The sequence below is a fragment of the Podarcis gaigeae genome, assembly GCF_964106915.1.
Source record: "Podarcis gaigeae genome assembly, chromosome: 11".
Classification (NCBI taxonomy): domain Eukaryota; kingdom Metazoa; phylum Chordata; class Lepidosauria; order Squamata; family Lacertidae; genus Podarcis; species Podarcis gaigeae.
The window spans coordinates 31028378-31044862 of record NC_139687.1 but is presented as its reverse complement, the minus strand read 5'-3'; the positions used below and the strand labels follow the sequence as shown (position 1 = coordinate 31044862).

At 42.3% G+C, this 16485-nt stretch overlaps 1 long non-coding RNA gene across 3 annotated transcripts in view; it reads left to right on the top strand.

The window, feature by feature from the left end:
- The window catches only part of LOC310827367, a 180077-nt gene that overhangs the window by 26047 nt on the left and 137545 nt on the right, over nt 1–16485 (top strand). Inside the window, exon 4 of one of the 3 annotated variants that reach the window (XR_014556293.1) lies at nt 15282–15396. The exons of the other annotated variants lie outside the window; for them this stretch is intronic. This is a non-coding gene — a long non-coding RNA (uncharacterized lncRNA). The remainder of the gene's footprint in view (nt 1–15281; nt 15397–16485) is intronic. 3 annotated transcript variants of the gene reach the window in all.

The following is a 16485-nucleotide window of genomic DNA, read 5'->3' as shown; positions in this document are numbered from 1 at the left end:
TGAGATCTATGGGTGAAGGGTGGTATATTATTGTTGTTATTGTTATTGTTATTGTTGTTGTTATTATTATTACTAAAGTGGGGGACATGGTAAAAATATAGAGACTGATGTATTTCTCTCTTTTTTGCCCAAGATAACTTTACCCCACAATGCCTATGAAGGTATTGTTGTATATATTCATCACTTCTTGAGTGTCTCAAAGCAACTTACATAATATAAATACAAGAAACACTAAAGCCAAATATAAAACAGCAATAAAACAAGACCTTGTGCAAATCCTACCTACCTCATTTAAAAATATATGTACTTGTGGGGAGGGGGAGGGAAAAATAGAGGGGAAACTTAAGAATATGTTTTTTGATAAAATGTGAAATTTCTAATAAAAATATTTAAAAAATAAAAATAAAAGGATAAGCACTAAAAAAAGGCCTCTTGGCTAAATCTAACTGCATCTCTTCAATTTGTTTTTTATATAAAATATGCTCCGTATATGATTATGTTATTGTTTGGATGGTTATATGTTTGTACATACATTTATGATTAAAGTGGGGGAAAGACCCCAGATAGAATTAGTTACCTTCCCAATTAATGATCAAAGGTCTGGGTAAATAAAAATGTATTTGGATTGTGCCTAAAAACAGGCAATGATGGTGCCAGGTGTGCTTTTCTGGGGAAAGCTTTCCACAGATGGGGAGCTGCTACTGAAAAGGTCTGTTTTTGTGTTGCCACCCTGCATGCCTTCCTCAGACAGGGCACAAGGAGAAGGGTCTCAGATGAACGCACTGTACAGGACATTTTATGTCAGAAGAGGCATTCCTGAGCTTTATAGGTCAAAACCAGCAATGTGAATTGAGCCCAGAAATTACTTGGTAACCAGTGCAGTTGCACCAGGATTGGTGTTACATTCTCAGACCTCTGAATTCTGCACCAGCTACAGCTTCTGAACCATCTTCAAAGGCAGTCCCACATACAACATTCATCTATTCTAGAGGTTACCAGAGTGTCGACAACAGACGTTAGGCTGTCCCTGTCCAGATAGGGGCTCAGCTGGGCCACCAGCCAAAGCTCTGCACTACTGAGGCCACTTGAACCTCAAGCAGTCTGAATGGATACAGAAGTAACCCCCAACTATGCACCTGCTGCTTCAGAGGGAGTGTAATTCCATCTAGGGCAGACCAAACTCCACCCATTTGGCCTGGGGAACCTCCCACTAACAATTTCTCAATCTCATCTGGATTTAGGTGATTGGCTCTCATTCAGTTCATCACTGAGAGCAGGCACTGATCTACTACAATGATGCGAAGATGCTAAACATAAAAGCCAAGAAAAGGATGTGGTCAAAACATGGAGTCCTGCTGGGTACTTGCATTGTAGAAGTGCGTAGCTCTAGCCCAGCAGAAATGGGGTGAGGAATGGACCAGCTTTTAGGTGTGATTTACTTCCTGCAGATGAGGTAAACTGGATTTCTTGTCACAATTCTTGTGGTTTTGCAAAGTAAAGTTATAAGAATGAGCAGGTTTGCCCACGCAATTGAGCAATTGCTGTAGCATCACTGGGTAATTTCCAGCTAACTCTTCACAAGGGAAAGCACAGCTAGCCTGGTTAACCAAGACAAACCATTGCATCTCCTTTGTTTTAACTTGGGGTCTGTCAACTGCAGTGATGCAACCACTTTGGTGGCTTATGATGCTATTATTAGTGTCCTATAGGCTGATAGCAAACTCATTTTCTGAGTGTGGATCCTTATTAGGTGAAAGTGGTACCCTCCACACACAAGAGGTAGGTACCAGCCGACTTGGGGGGGGGAGGGGGAACCCCAGGTTTTGCAGATGTTCAAAAATATTTAGAAAACCCCCTAAATGGGGGTGGTACCTCAAAACAGTGTGCTCTATGGCCACAGAATGTTAACTGAATGGGAGGGGGTGCAGAAAATGAGGGGGAGTTGGAACGGAAGTGCAAATGGCAGGCTGAAAGCTTTTCTGGCACCCATTCTGGATGCACTCAGATGTGCAGAATTTTGAGGTGCTGTTGCTGATTAATGTAGAACAGATGCTTCTCTCCACTCTGATTATATAGAAAGCAGGTAGGAGCCCCCCCCCCCCCGGCCAAGCCTTTTCCCTCTCTTACCAACCTATGCCTGGTAGAGGAAGTGGGAAAAGCAGCGTGCTAGCCTTATTTAGGAATCTGCCTGATAGGAAAGAGGGCCTCCACACTACTCTCTGCCCTACCAGCCTGAGACTACAGAGCTAGGAGAAGGTGGCTGTGGCAGGGAGGTCTGGATGCTTACAGTATATAATTTTCAGCACGGGATCACCCAAGCATCCTTGGAAACCTCCAACTTAGCAGCATGGATCATTCCTTGAAGTTTTGTGGCAAAGCCATCCTCATTCTTATGAGCCAAACACGCATCCTTGTGAACACTGATTTAATTGTTTAGGCAATTTTGTATGTATTAAAAATCCATGATGCAGTGCTATTGCAAATGAAAAACACAAACAAACCTCTGGAAACTTTTGCATAAGATATGGAAATTATAATATTGAATGAACTGGTGTGCAACTGGAACTCTATGAAATTTGAATCGGTCCCTGGATTTTCATGAAGTACAATGGAACCTCGATTATCAAACGTTTTGGAAGCCGAAGAATTCGGAACCTGAGCGCCGACAACCTGGAAATGAATGCTCCTGTTTCGAACAATTTTCAGAAGCTTCCACGGCGTGTTTTTCATTCCCCCCCCCCATTGACTTTGCAGCCAGCCCATTGATCCTTGTTTTTTGAAATTTTCAGAAGCCGAACGGTCTTCCGGAATGGATTAAGTTTGAAAACTGAGGTTCCACTGTACAACTTTGGTAAAAGGAAGTGTGCAATAAGTAATAAATAATATATTCCCAAGCTGGTTTCACAGATGCCTAGTAATATTTTGTGTACTGCTGTTCTATAATGCCACGGGTGCCCAAGGGTTGTAGCTTACACTGCATACCAAATTGTGTCTACTTATAAACAAAAATTACTATTATTGTGGTTATTCTTAATATTAATTTTGTTTCTTTATTAAAAATATGTATATGCTGCCTGTCATGTTTGCAGTAGATCATAAAATACAATATAAAAAGCAATGTATAACAACCAAGTGGTTAAAAAAGCCTCAAAGTTATACAGCAGCAGAGAACTGGAGCCAGCAAAAACTATAGAAAGCAGAAACATTTTTCGCGTGTGTTGAATTGCGCAGATATTTGTGTATACCTTTTTTTAGTCAGGAGAGGGGGAGACTATTTCTGAGAGTGGGCATCATCACAGAAAAGGCCACCTTCTTGATTGTGGCCAGATGGACGTCTGCTTTATCCATTGTGTGGATTATTTAGTGTTAAGCTTTCGTGATATTTGCTGTTTTGCATAGTTTTGCTTTTAGTATTTAGTTGCCTATTTAGTCTCTTCAGCTTGCCAAGAGTTATATTATAAAACTGAATATTTTTAGGTTAAAGAAGAACTAGGTGTAAAAGGAAAATAATTAATTAGCGACTTCGAACAAAGTTTTTTAAATTGAAGCCAAGAACTTAGTTTTTTGGCAGATCTGTAATGCTGCACAATTACAGCAGTATTAAAAACAAGAAAGTTTGAAACTAAGAGGGGGCTATTTTGAATTAGAAGTGTCCAGAGTAAATACCAATATTTTTTTTCCTTTTTCTCAATGGTATATTTATGTGCTACAGCTCTGGAGATACACCCCATTATCTCTAGAGACAGATGGATGCCAGCTAACCATTTGTATGCTACATTTTATCCCCAGAAACCAGTGGTATAGTGGAGAGGGAGTGCCGCTCCAGGACTTATTTTGGTGCAGGTATGTGTTGGGGGTGGCGGCGGCGGTGGCAAGGCATTGGAGGATAGAGCTGTATGTGCCATGTGACCTGCTATGCACTCCCTAAAGTAGCCAGCTGTCTTCAAGTGAAGTGGAGGACACTGTCCCATGGCCAGTGTTATAGTAAGATCCAGCTGTCAGTCCTGTCAGTTTCTGTGCATAGAGAGATGGGGAAAGTCATCTTGTCCTTCAGCCCTGAGAGTGCTTTGGGCTGGCCCTGGAATTTGGTTCTAAGTTGCTTTTTTTCCTTTAAAGGAACATATGATCAGGAAATGGTCTGAGAACTGCTGCAGCAGAAGCTTAAAATTGCTTATTCTGGTGTGTTGTCAGGTTAGTGCTTTGAGGATGGCTGCTGCAGAGTACTTACCAAGGCCATCTTCTCATGGGGATTGGATGATAGGTCAGGTACATTTTTGATGACACACAACTGTCACATATCTTTCCAGCTTTCATTGATCTGCTCTAATTAGCTGTTCGGAGTGCATCACACAACTCGGCTTGTGCAATATTATTTTGTAACATGAGCAAAGCTTTTTCCACCAACTCAGCATTTGTTTGTTGGATTACTGCATTCTTCTTATTTTTTTCACTCTGAGCTCATGCCTATCATTGTCCTCCAAAATATATTAAAATACACACGCACAGAGGAGCGTAGCATGAATACTGTGAGAAGTCAGCTCATATTGTGAGCTTTACTTTTAAAATCCATCAGACTACTTTGTGTAAAGCACCCCCTGTGCAAAAGTGAGCATATTTCTTCACTACAGAAAATATATCTTCCTTCCTTTCTTTGGCAGCACAGCTGACCCTGACTGCATGTCAATTTCCCCATGAGAGACTCCTGCTAAGAAGCATGTTCAGATGCTTGCTAAGAAACAACAGAATTGCTCTTCTCTCACTTGTACCCAATATCTCAATAAGGATTGGATGAATACGCTAGAAATAGGCTGGCTGTGTGTCCTACTTTACAGAAGACAGTTTTTAATATGTGAAAGGAGACTCCTATCTGAAAGGTTGTCCATCCATATGGTATAAAGATAAAAGAACCAGAAGAAGGCAGAGCAGGGGCCTTGGAGGACTGTAGCTTAGTGTTAGAGCCTTGCACACAGAAGGTCCCTGTTCAACCCCTGGTGCCTTTAGGTAGAGCTAGGAAAAGCTCCTGTCTGAAATTCTAGAGAACCACTATCAGTCAGTGTAGACAGGGAAGTGCTAGATGGACCAATGACAGCATATGATGGACCTAATAAGGCAGCTTCCTATCCACCTCATATCTGGTCACTTGTGTAATTGCTGTTCGCTACCCAGTACGAAGAGGACGCGGGTGGCGCTGTGGTCTAAATCACTGAGCCTCTTGGGCTTGCTGATCAGAAGGTTGGCGGTTTGAATCCCTACGACAGGGTGAGTTCCTGTTGCCCGGTCCCAGCTCCTGCCAACCTAGCAGTTCGAAAGCACACCAAAAAGTGCAAGTAGATAAACAGGTACCGCTCCGGCGGGAAGGTAAACGACTTTTCCATGTGCTGCTCTGGTTTCAGTGTTCCTTTGCACCAGAAGCGGCTTAGTCATGCTGGCCACAGGACCTGGAAAAACTGTCTGCGGACAAACACCGGTTCCCTCAGCCTGTAAAATGAGATAAGCACTGCAACCTCAGAGTCCTCTGCGACTGGACTTAACTGTCCAGGGTTCTTTACCTTTCCCCCCCTCCAGTATGAACCACCAAGCGTGGCAAGCTGGCATCCAGCTTCTGAAATCCACACACTCCAGTTTCCCTGTAGACAGGGAGGCAAAGGATGAGGATAAAGGAGAAGAGAAGAAAGGAGAGAGGAGAGGAGGAGCCTGTGCTTTCAGATATAAGAGCTAGAGGTGGGAGTGGGGAACAGTGAGGACAAAGCAAGCGAGTCACATGTTGGGGAGGGAGAAGAATGGAAAAAGTAAGAACAGAGCCTCAGGCCAGAGACGAGGATTCCTGGCAGAATAATGCCAAGGCCAGTGGGCTGAAGCAAAGAACAACAGGTGGCAGGAGTAGGTGGATATGTGCCATGCTTTATTTGAAAGGCTGCCAGGGGACAGGCGTCTGTTTCGAGAGGCTGTCTGGTCTAAGTCAAGATGAAGGATAAAGAACCACCTGAAGGGAGAGCGAGGGCCTTAAAGTTGCCCATTGACACTTAGCCATTGAACCGCAGGCTGAACTGGTAGGCAGGCTGCTCCCCTCCCCATAGTAAGATGCACTGTATTTCTCTTTAAACCGTACACGTGATTTCTAAATTTTCATCAACACATGAACTGGGGTATGCAAAGTTTATGTCATGCTATGTTTTTTGGGCAATGCATTTCCTCCTTTCCCAGGATAACCTATGTGACCATCCTAGGCAGGAAAGGATTGCTGACTGAGGAGGAAGAACTCTGAAGGCAGAAGGAGTTTGAGATGGAGGATTGAATTCGTCCCTAGGGAGGATGAAGACACTCAGAGCTGTACGGTGGGAGGAAAGTGAACTGATTAAGGGTCCGGGATGAAGATAATGAGCAGACCCAAACCTGTAGATCTAGCTGATTCAGAGCTTGGGGACAACATAAGCCAGGTCTGTTGTTTCCAGGCCTCCTAGCAATGCCCACTTCCAATGGGACATTACAGGCTGCCAATTTTTATCTTCATGTAGGACCCTTGTAGCTTTGCATGCTGCATTACAGCGTTTTGTAGGACCCTTGTAGCTTTCAGTGCTGTATGACAGCATTTTGCCCCCAGCAAAATAGCCCGTCATCAACCTGTCCCATTATTTTGGATATTTTGATCTAAATGCTTTACATTATGCCATACTGTCTGTTATGATGCATGAAGTACAATAGCGGAGATCCAAGCAACAATTCACTTTCAGTTGGATCCAAGACATTGGGCTGCCTGAGGCCAAGGATACACTCTAGGTCCAAAAACTGACCAGGCTGGCAGTTGCATTCTGCTTCAGCATCCTGCACTGTACCTGAAGGCAGAAGACTGGCCTAGCAGGTGCAGAGCAGACTGCATGGCACATGCACACACAGCTCTGTCCACCCACTTGCCTTTAGTATGTGCCACCTGAGGCAGCTGCCTCACTTTGTCTCATGGTAGAACCCACCGTGGATGCAGGCTAAGTTAGTTGAACTTAGTTCCTTTTTCACATATGCCAGGAAAGCAAACATTGGGCAAGAAACATCAGAAAGAAGAAGAAAGACTTGCCTTCCATCTGCAGCTAAATACCTCTAGAAGCTCACCTATGGGGTGTAGCACTCAGAGATGCACTATCTCTTGGCCATGCATGTTCTATGTACCTATACATTGATCGGTCTATATTGCATGCATAAATAGAAGATATTTGGAATGGAACAAGCTGGTATATGGAAAGATGGGGCTCCCATCCAGGGTGAGATCTGAGTAGAGCTAAACAGACGACTTTCCCATCAAATTTTCCTTCTTTGTTTCAAAATCATTCACTTCTGCCCTTGAACACAAATTTTGCATAGTATACTAATCTTGATCTTGCTGAGTCATTCTGCCAGCTGAAAGGCACTATTTTATACATAAAATCCGGAAATCAGTTTGTGGTCACCTAACCAGAGGCACCTCCAGTCTCTAGTCAAGTGAAACCTCCTCCAAATGTAAAACATGTAGGTATCTGCAAAAATTGAGTGATGGTGATTGGCTTACATTGTTGCCCATTTCAATGTCCTCTGTTGGCCATCGGTGCTATACAAATTTGAGATCAATAGGGCAGCCGCAGCTGAAACTTGGCAAGATTTTAGTTTGCTACCAAAGGGTGGAGCTATGATATTTAATTAATTTAATTTGCTTAAAGTGGATGTTTGCTTTTGGAGCCAAGTTTTGCAGAAGCAGATGGATTATTTGGCATATTCAGCAGCCACAGAATAACATTTGGACATTGCTTCACATTCATTGGACATCCTAAACAAACGCAGAAACTTGCATTATTGACATGCTCCCTTTATTTTAAACAACCATAAGTGAATACTGGAAAAGACAAGACCGTAAAATCCAATTGCTGTTTGGAACGCTGCCTTGCTCTTACTGTTTTAAGTTGACAGTAACATACTAGCTTTGTTGATCATTAATAATCATGCATTGCCATCTACCACATTTGGTGTACAGATTCTAGTACCACTCTTCAGAACACCTTTGTGGGTAGTTCTTCATTTTGTATGTCATAATGATCTGCTTGCCTCTGTCAACTTCCTTTCTGAGCTAGCATTAAAGTCAGGACCAGGATCTCTTAAGAATGTATGAAGCTGCCATATACTGAATCAGACCAATGGTCCATCCGTGTAGTATTGTCTACACAGAATGACAAGTGTTCTCCTGGGTTTCAGATAGGAACCTTTTCCAGCCCTACCTGTAGAGGCAGGGGATTAAACATTTTTTTAAAATTCTGCATGAAAAAAATTACTCTACCAGTGAGCTATGGCCCTCCCTAATCTGTTGGGGCAGCGTGCCCAGGAAACAGAACTTGCCCATGTTATTGGGCATTTGGGGACCAAGTAGACATGTGCTAATTTTATGAATTCTATTAACAGGCACAGTGTGTATGTATGTGTGTTATAAACAGCAGCCACCAGGAAACTTGAGCTATCTTGATATCCTGGTATCTGTTTCTTTTTTTTAAATAAAAAATCACCTCTTTGATGTTGACACCAATGGTCGATCAGGGCAATAGCTTTCCTTGAAATACAAAAAGCCCCAATTTTGGACACGACCATGATAGCTCAGGCTTTCTCATGCTTGCTGCTTACGGAAGAAATTAACAATATGCTAGTTTGGCCCTCATGCCAAATATTGAGGCCCAGTTCAGCTGCCCTAAAATTCTGTATAAACGGCATCCTTACAGTGTCCCATTGAACTACACAGAGGATGCAGCAACTGACTCAGCATAACTATATTGAGAGCTGTGACACACATGAAGGTGACGGCCCTATTCCCCCCCCCCCCCTTTCTATGCTCACCTGAATTGCTCTTTGCCCCTGGAGATCATTCAGATGAAAAAGATTTAGACCATTTGAACAAAACACAGATCCTTTGAATGTTTTCACCTCCAGAAAAAACACATTTGCTTAAAACTCTTGAGCACGGTCCATTCAAAGGTAATCACTTTGATGCCCCACTAATTTCAGCAAGAGAGATTTAAGGTACACAGTTTGTGCCAGTGTGATGCTCCCTGCAGGAATGGAATAAGCTTTTCAGCCCCTGTGCTACTCTACTAGTCAGTCTGCCTAGCCAGGTCTCCTGCGTTTAAATTAAGCAAACTAGAATCCTCTGAATTATTCTTGCTCATTCTCTGTAAACCCCAGAAAAGATCACTTTTCCCTGCCCAGATTGAAGATGGAGTAGGTGGTTGCCATGGCAAATTTCCAGAGTTTGCAATGCCAAGCAGCTTCCTAGAACCCGCATACCTATAAAACTCTCAGAGGAAACTGGGAACTCTCTGAGGTTAAAGAGGCCAGCTGCATCCTGATGTTCAGCTTTAAACAAAACCAAGTGTCCTTTTTTACAGAAAAGGTTTAAACCTGCCTAGCCTTCCTCTGAGAGTTTGTTGTCGTTGTTGATTAACAGATGTGGTGCCCTCCATAATGTAGTATTATATTAACATAATTATTAAATGTCGATTGTGTCTAAGGATTGACAAATTTGTTAGTTGCAGTTTTTTCTCTTTTCCAAAAATTCAGTCCTTCACATTTCTGCATCAGTTTGTGAATTTGATTTTTTAAAAGCGCTCATGAAAATTCATTGGCATTTTACAGTGCATTTCTCCTAATACATATAATTTTTGAATTCAGTTTTGCCAAATTCACACACCTTTTGCAAGCAATTTTCCCCGATGCCATACATTTTTATGCACACTTTCCCATATAATGTGTGCGTGTGTTTTAATACATATTTTGAAAAACTGCACTGCAAAATTCGGAAAAGTGAATTTAAAAGAATAGCTGTCTTTCATTTCGTGTGTTTCTTGGGAAACTGTTTTCTACTTCCTTAGATGCATTGCTGATCTTCAGTCTCAGAGTTAGTACTGCATAAGGAAAGCCAAGAAAGGATAGAGGTTCTCCATGCTGGAATCCTCATGGATGTCCTTTCTAAGCTTAAAAAAACCCACAAATACTCAAAAGGGGCTTGTGACAGCAGCTCACTTTTTAGAAAGGTGCCTGTTCTGTCCTAACATTGTATCTGATTGGTTCCAGCAAATCTCACAAGATCTAGATACCCCATACTAGGAAACAGGCCTGTATGAACACCCTCAATTTGCCTTCTCCACAACATTAACTGGTACTGGCCGTGGGAGCAGCTACTCTCCACCACAGACTGATGAAAGGGCTGAGTTTCTGCTCTGGAATATGTACCACCACCAGGGTTTTGGAAGAGCTGTTAGAAATGGAGCAGGTTGGGAACCTTTTGCCTTCCAAATGTTACCTAACTACAACCCCCACCACCCTTGGCTGTTAGCCATGCTTGCGAGGATGTTGGGAGTTGTAGTTCAGCAATATCTGGAGAGCCAGAAGTTCCCGACACCTGGATTACACACTTAGGACTAAACCAGATGAACATTAAATGTGCCTCTGCAGTTAATGTGCAAGTTTAAAAAATGCAAATAGCATCATCTTGGAGGTGGGGGCAAGAAGAGCTGATTTCCTCTAGACACCGCAGCAGGTGTGCAGGGGGGAATTTAACCCTTTCTCCCCCTGCTGTGGAAATGAGGAAAATTTGAAGCCACTTTCTTTGCATTGGGAGAAATCCCCTACTGGCCAGAACCAGTGAGGAATTTCCTCCGGACGCAAATAGCAGCTTCAGTGGCGGGAGTTTCCTCTGAGCTGCAGCAGGTGAGTAAAGGGTTGAGCAAACCTCTGCTGCTCCACGTCTGCTGCTGTCCTCATAGTTACATCTTATTTGACCCTCAGTACCAGTTGTGCTGAAAGGGGAAGGTGCAACAAGGGAGAAAGAGTGGCTGCAGTTAAGGGTGGGTGGGTGGAGGCAAAGCCCATGAGAAGCAGGAGACAGCTCATTTCCCTACTTGTAAAATGGCAATGGTGAAGGCGAACCTTTAGAAGCATTTTTGTGCCGTTTAAAATCTGATAAATTTTCATCAGAGTGCTGGCAGTGCAACAGGAGCATCCAACAAAATTCTGTTTCTGTATTCCATTTCTCGCTTTTATCCAGGGTTGTCCCATTTAAACTGCTTGAATTCCACGTGAATAAGCTTCAGGTTCTTTCCTGTAACTTCAGTAGGTGCCTGCCTGCCTGCCTGCCTGCCTCCCCCCTCCCCTTCTTTCTCAGCTCTTTGCTAGATTGGCATTATCCTGTAGTAGTGTCACAGCCTGCAGTCATTTAATGCCTCTTCTTGTGGGGTCAGGATTCCACGCCCAAGTGCATTTAGCAGGTCAGTACAGTAATTTTAAATGTCTTTCTTTCAATCTTTTGCCATCTTCAATTATACCTTTCCACCCTACTATTTGTGTAATTTTCTTCTGTCTGAAGTCTCTTTACTGTTGTTCTCTATTGCACAGCATGACAAATTACCCATCAAGCTATATCTTTTCAGCCCAGAAATGTGCAGCAGCAACACGGAGTCATGGCATTATCACATGTTGTGCACTTTATTTCCTTACAGTTCATTCAAGTGTGTCACGTTTTTCCCCCTGCTTCCTTTTTGCCATCGTGCAGATTAACCATTTTATCGGCTGTAAACTTTGGAAACAATTAGAAACTAATTACACCGAGAGCCGAGAGCAAGTACCTCATTGAGCTGGTGGCAATGTATACATTTCCTTATCATCTCCGGGTTTTTCTAAAAGAAAAAAGAAAAAGAATGGCCACAAAGCCTTTGGCTTTACAGAAGGCTTTGGTCTTGATTATACAGCTGACTAATTCCTGGCATCGGGCAAGAATTATTTGTTGCCGCCGGCCACTAAACAAATTAAGTGTAAGACACCATTCCGTCTGACAGGGAGCCCAGACCTCTCATAGGAAAGGAAACTCTCTGGGCCAGATGTGTGCTCTACACATGTTCTTTTTTCTGTCTTTCACTTCAGATACAGCTAAGTACCAAGAATTGTTTAGTGTTTACTCAGAGATCTCAGAAGTGATGCTAGTAGGTGGCAAAAACAACAAAAACCTAATGTAAAAGAATCAGCAGGATTACTGATAGTGCCTTTTAGAAATAGTGGCTAAGGTGATAAAAGGTTTTCCTACCTACATCAAGTATACCTATATATATCTTAGGGATGAATGGACCAGCTTATTTTCATTCCATGTCAGTTTTCCATGTGTTCAATCACAGATACATCCTGTGCCATATATATATATGTGTGTGTGTGTGTGTGTGTGTGTGTGTATACTTTTAAATTGCATGCATTTTGAGTGTTTTTATATACATTCTTCCCCTAAAATGCACATTTTTCTATACATTCCAATGCATCTCCTCCTAAATATGAATTTTGGACACCTCAATTGATTCAGCACCAATCACGACAACAAGATTGCTGTGATGCTGAGTGACTTTATACTCAAAAGTCTCTCATGACAGGCAGTATACTCATCACAGTGACTCTCTGAGGGGCCTAGCAAAAATCCCTGAGGGGCCAATAGAGGATGCAATGGAGGCAGCAGAGCAGGCCTTCTTCACTGCCCTCATGCTAGATAGTAAGCACAGTTGCCTACATGCTACTCACCAATGTTGGGCCAGTTTTGAAACATGTTTTCCACTCCTTCTGTTCTAATCTTCACCCTGCCTGCTTTATAACTCACAAGTCTCTGGTATATGAGGGACCAATGTGAGCTTCATAGCACCACATAGGACACTCAGGAGTGATCCTGTCCATGGCTTACCTCATTTCTTCTTTCCAGAGCAAGACCAGAACCTCAACAGGATCAGCAATGGAAAATCTCCCAGAACATTCAGGAATCCACTTGGTTCATTGAGTCTCTGGGGGCAGACCTTTCTAACTTGTCCCTCACTCCTACAGGGAGAAGTTGCCACAGACAATTACAAAGATAAGATTATTAAAAAGCTATCTAGAAATCTCACTTTAATTTAGGATTGTATGGTGATTCACTAGACTACATTTTGCTTCTGTGTCATTGTTGAGATTTCAGCTTTGCCACAGACTCAACAGAAGCGAGTGGTCAAGAGCATTCACTCAAATAGAAAACAACTGGCTAGTCCCCATGACCAACAAAGACAACTTTTCTCCCTGTTGAAAGATTTGCCAGAGAAGACCAATTGTGTGTTTCAAGAAAAAAATACTGGGTTAGGTTCAAAGCTGTGGGAAGGCTTAAATAACAGATAATTTGACACAAACTTTTGTTCATTTCAATTTATTCATTTTGCAACCCCCTCCATTTTTCTTCTGATTGTCAGTCAGGAGAATCAGGTAGCAGCCAATGCACTTTTTTTTGCATATTGCTATGTTTGGTAAAGGGAGCTTACAGTCGATGAATACAGTGATATAAGTTTTGCCCACACAGATCGCATTGTAAAAGGTTCCAAAAACTCAAAAATGTTGACAGTTGTTTTCAGCAAATGGCGGCTTGACTGTGGCACTGTCAGTATTGATGTCCTTGTGCAAATGTAAAAGAGCAATGTGATTAAGGCAAGCTTGTCCATGCTAGATCTCAGCCAAGTTTTCAATCTCCCTGTGGCACTGAAAGATTGCTCAGCTGTTACAGATAATGCAAGAATAGCGAGCAGATTTCTGCCACTTTAAAATAAAATAAAACAAATGCCTTCACGCTGGGCACATATTCTATGGGAATTCGCCAACATCTGCTGCTGACCTAAAATTCTGGACAAGATAAATTCCTATTCTTATGATATTGAGCCATTTTGAGGCAATGAGATTTCTTAAGGAATGTGAGGATATCTTTATGAAAAGCTTATTTGCAGAAGGAAAATAATAGCAGTAATTTTCCATTGGTATCTGGGCTGCCAGCATAATTTGTGAAACTTTGTCTACTTCTGCTTCATTACTTCTAGAGTTGTGCAATCCCATGCCCTATATGAGAAGCAGTTCTGCATAGGTCAATGCAGTTTCTTAAGCAGCAGTAATGCTCCTTGGAACTGTTTGTCTGCTTCAGTGGATGTTGCACTGGAACTGCATTCCACAAAGTGCTATTTGGGTGAATCTTTCTGAATGCTCCCAATGAAACAGAAGTGTGATGCTCCATTGGTCTGTACTCTCTACGAACACCGAATCCAACTGCTGTCATTCAATCTGAAAACTGTAAAGCACATTCTTTGGAACAGTTGCTTCATGTTTGTCAGATTTCACCGTAGGACTTTTTTTCCATTTGGAAGAGCCATCAGCCACCAAGTCTGAGACATAGTTTCCAAGGATTTGAGCATGTCTTGTGCTTCTTGAATTCCAAATATTCCTTAAGAATCCAGCAGAGTATATTCTGATAGCCTCTGGAATGGAAAACAGCTTAGATTCCGTTTTGGAATACATGTCATGACATCATTTTATTGTAATTAGATATCTTCATTTTACACTTATTTCCATTGTTACATTGAAGGTATTCATAAGATCTCAAAAGGGTAAAAGACTTCATTGATATTAAGTGCTTACAATAGATTAGTATTTCTTGGTCAGACTTTGTGATATTACATAATTGTCAGTTTAAAAGGAAATAACGTCCTTAGACATGAAAAAGATGAACAATTAAAAAAAAGCTCACAAAGGGCTGTTGTTTTTCACAAATTACTCTTATTAGCTGACCTAAACCTATTTTTTCCTTCTTCAGGCACCTTTAGAATATGCACTAAAAATACAAGCATTCAAAGTTCAAGCATTAAGTCCAAAATTACTGCCTTTCAGATCTTTTATTATTCTTTCAGGCATTTAAAAATATAGGTCGAAGCAACACTGCATAATTTAGAAAGTTAACAAAATGCAGCTAATGAAAAGAAATGGAAGCAAATATAATTATAATAACCTTTTAATGCTTTGTCTCCTTTCTGTTGTCAATTAAACATGTAAAAGAGGTGATGGCCTACACACACCACACACACACACACACACTCCTCCTCTGCCAGAGGTGGTATATTTTCAAGAAGGCAAAGTCAAAGCCCGTATATCCTTATTAAGGCAGAGAAAAGGCCAATTTCAAATCATTTGGCATTAGAAATTCCCAGTGTGTTGGACAGACTGAGCCATACACATTTGACTCTTCCTGCTGAATCTCTGATTCTTTGTGACTTTCTAAACTAAGCAACAATTCTCAAACTTTGTAGTGTACATCCTTTCATGCGTAAAACAACAACAACAACAATCCCCTCCCACCTTTTGGGTTGTCTAAAGGTTGCCAGTAACATAACTGTAGTGAGTATATATCAGTAAGGCTTTCAATGAACCCAATCCTCATGCCTGTTCTTTGTTTTATTTGTTTATAGCAGGGGTTGGCAAGGTTTACCTTGTCTGGGCCGGTTCACTCCAGTGGAGATCCCTCTGTGGGCTGGATCGCACGCACACCCATGATTTTCGGCATCTGCACAGATGTGATTTTAGGTATCTGCGCATGCACAATTTTCAGCGCCGCGGAAGTGAGTCCCCACGCTGTGCTGCGCCGGTTTAGTGCAGCGTGTGGGGACATGCCAAGTGGGTGGCTCAGTTTGTGGGCGGTTTGTGGGCCAGTTAAATGACCCCCATGGGCCGCTTGTGGCCCATGGGCCTTAGGTTGCCTACCCCTGGTTTATAGTATGTTTAACCCACCCTTCTCTAACTGGTCCCAACACTGGAAAACAACAATAAAAGTACATTTCAGTACAACAAAAACTATCTATATCATAAAATATCCTTAAAATGTGCAAGATCAACTTACATGAGGCAACAAGCAGCTTCCTTATAGCTGCCACTCCCTCCCAAAGACTAGGCCAAGTGGCGCATATTCACCATCAGACAAGGAGTCAGCAGTGTCAGTGCTAAACACACTTGTAAGAGGAGGTCATTCCAGAGATGGGGCACCAATGTGGAAAAGTCTCTTTCCCTTGCCACTGCTCCCTGAACATCTTGCAGTGGGACCATCAGTAGAGTCTCCCTTGCAGATCTTAACGCTCAGGCAGGTCAGAAATACATCGGCATTCTTTCAGATATTTGGGTCCCAAGTCTTTTAGGGCTTTTATATGTCAGGGCAAGCACCTTGAATTTGGCTTGGAAATGATTCATCAATCTGTGTAGATCCTTCAAAACAATTGATGTGAGTCTGGGTAGGAGCATCCACCAGCAGCCTAGCTGTTGCATTCTGCACCACCTGCAATCTCTGTTTTCAAAGTCTGTATCACAACATGCTTAGCTGATGTCTTAAAACTTAAGACACAAAAGTAGAGCAGGAATTCCTAAAAGGAAGAAGTTGCAAATGAAGAAAAGGAAGGTGGGGACCCTACACAACACACAACACACACACCTACTTTGTGTGGTATAGTTCAACAAGGCAAAACCAGAGCCAGTATATCCTTAGCAACAGAGAGACATGTCTTCCCCACCTTCCCCACCCCCAGTTTGCCTTCCTGCCAAACATGACGGTGAGTGAGATATGCTTTTTGTGTGAGAGATATGGATGCTGGGGGGGGGGGGCTCTGTGGAGTATGTTCATACATG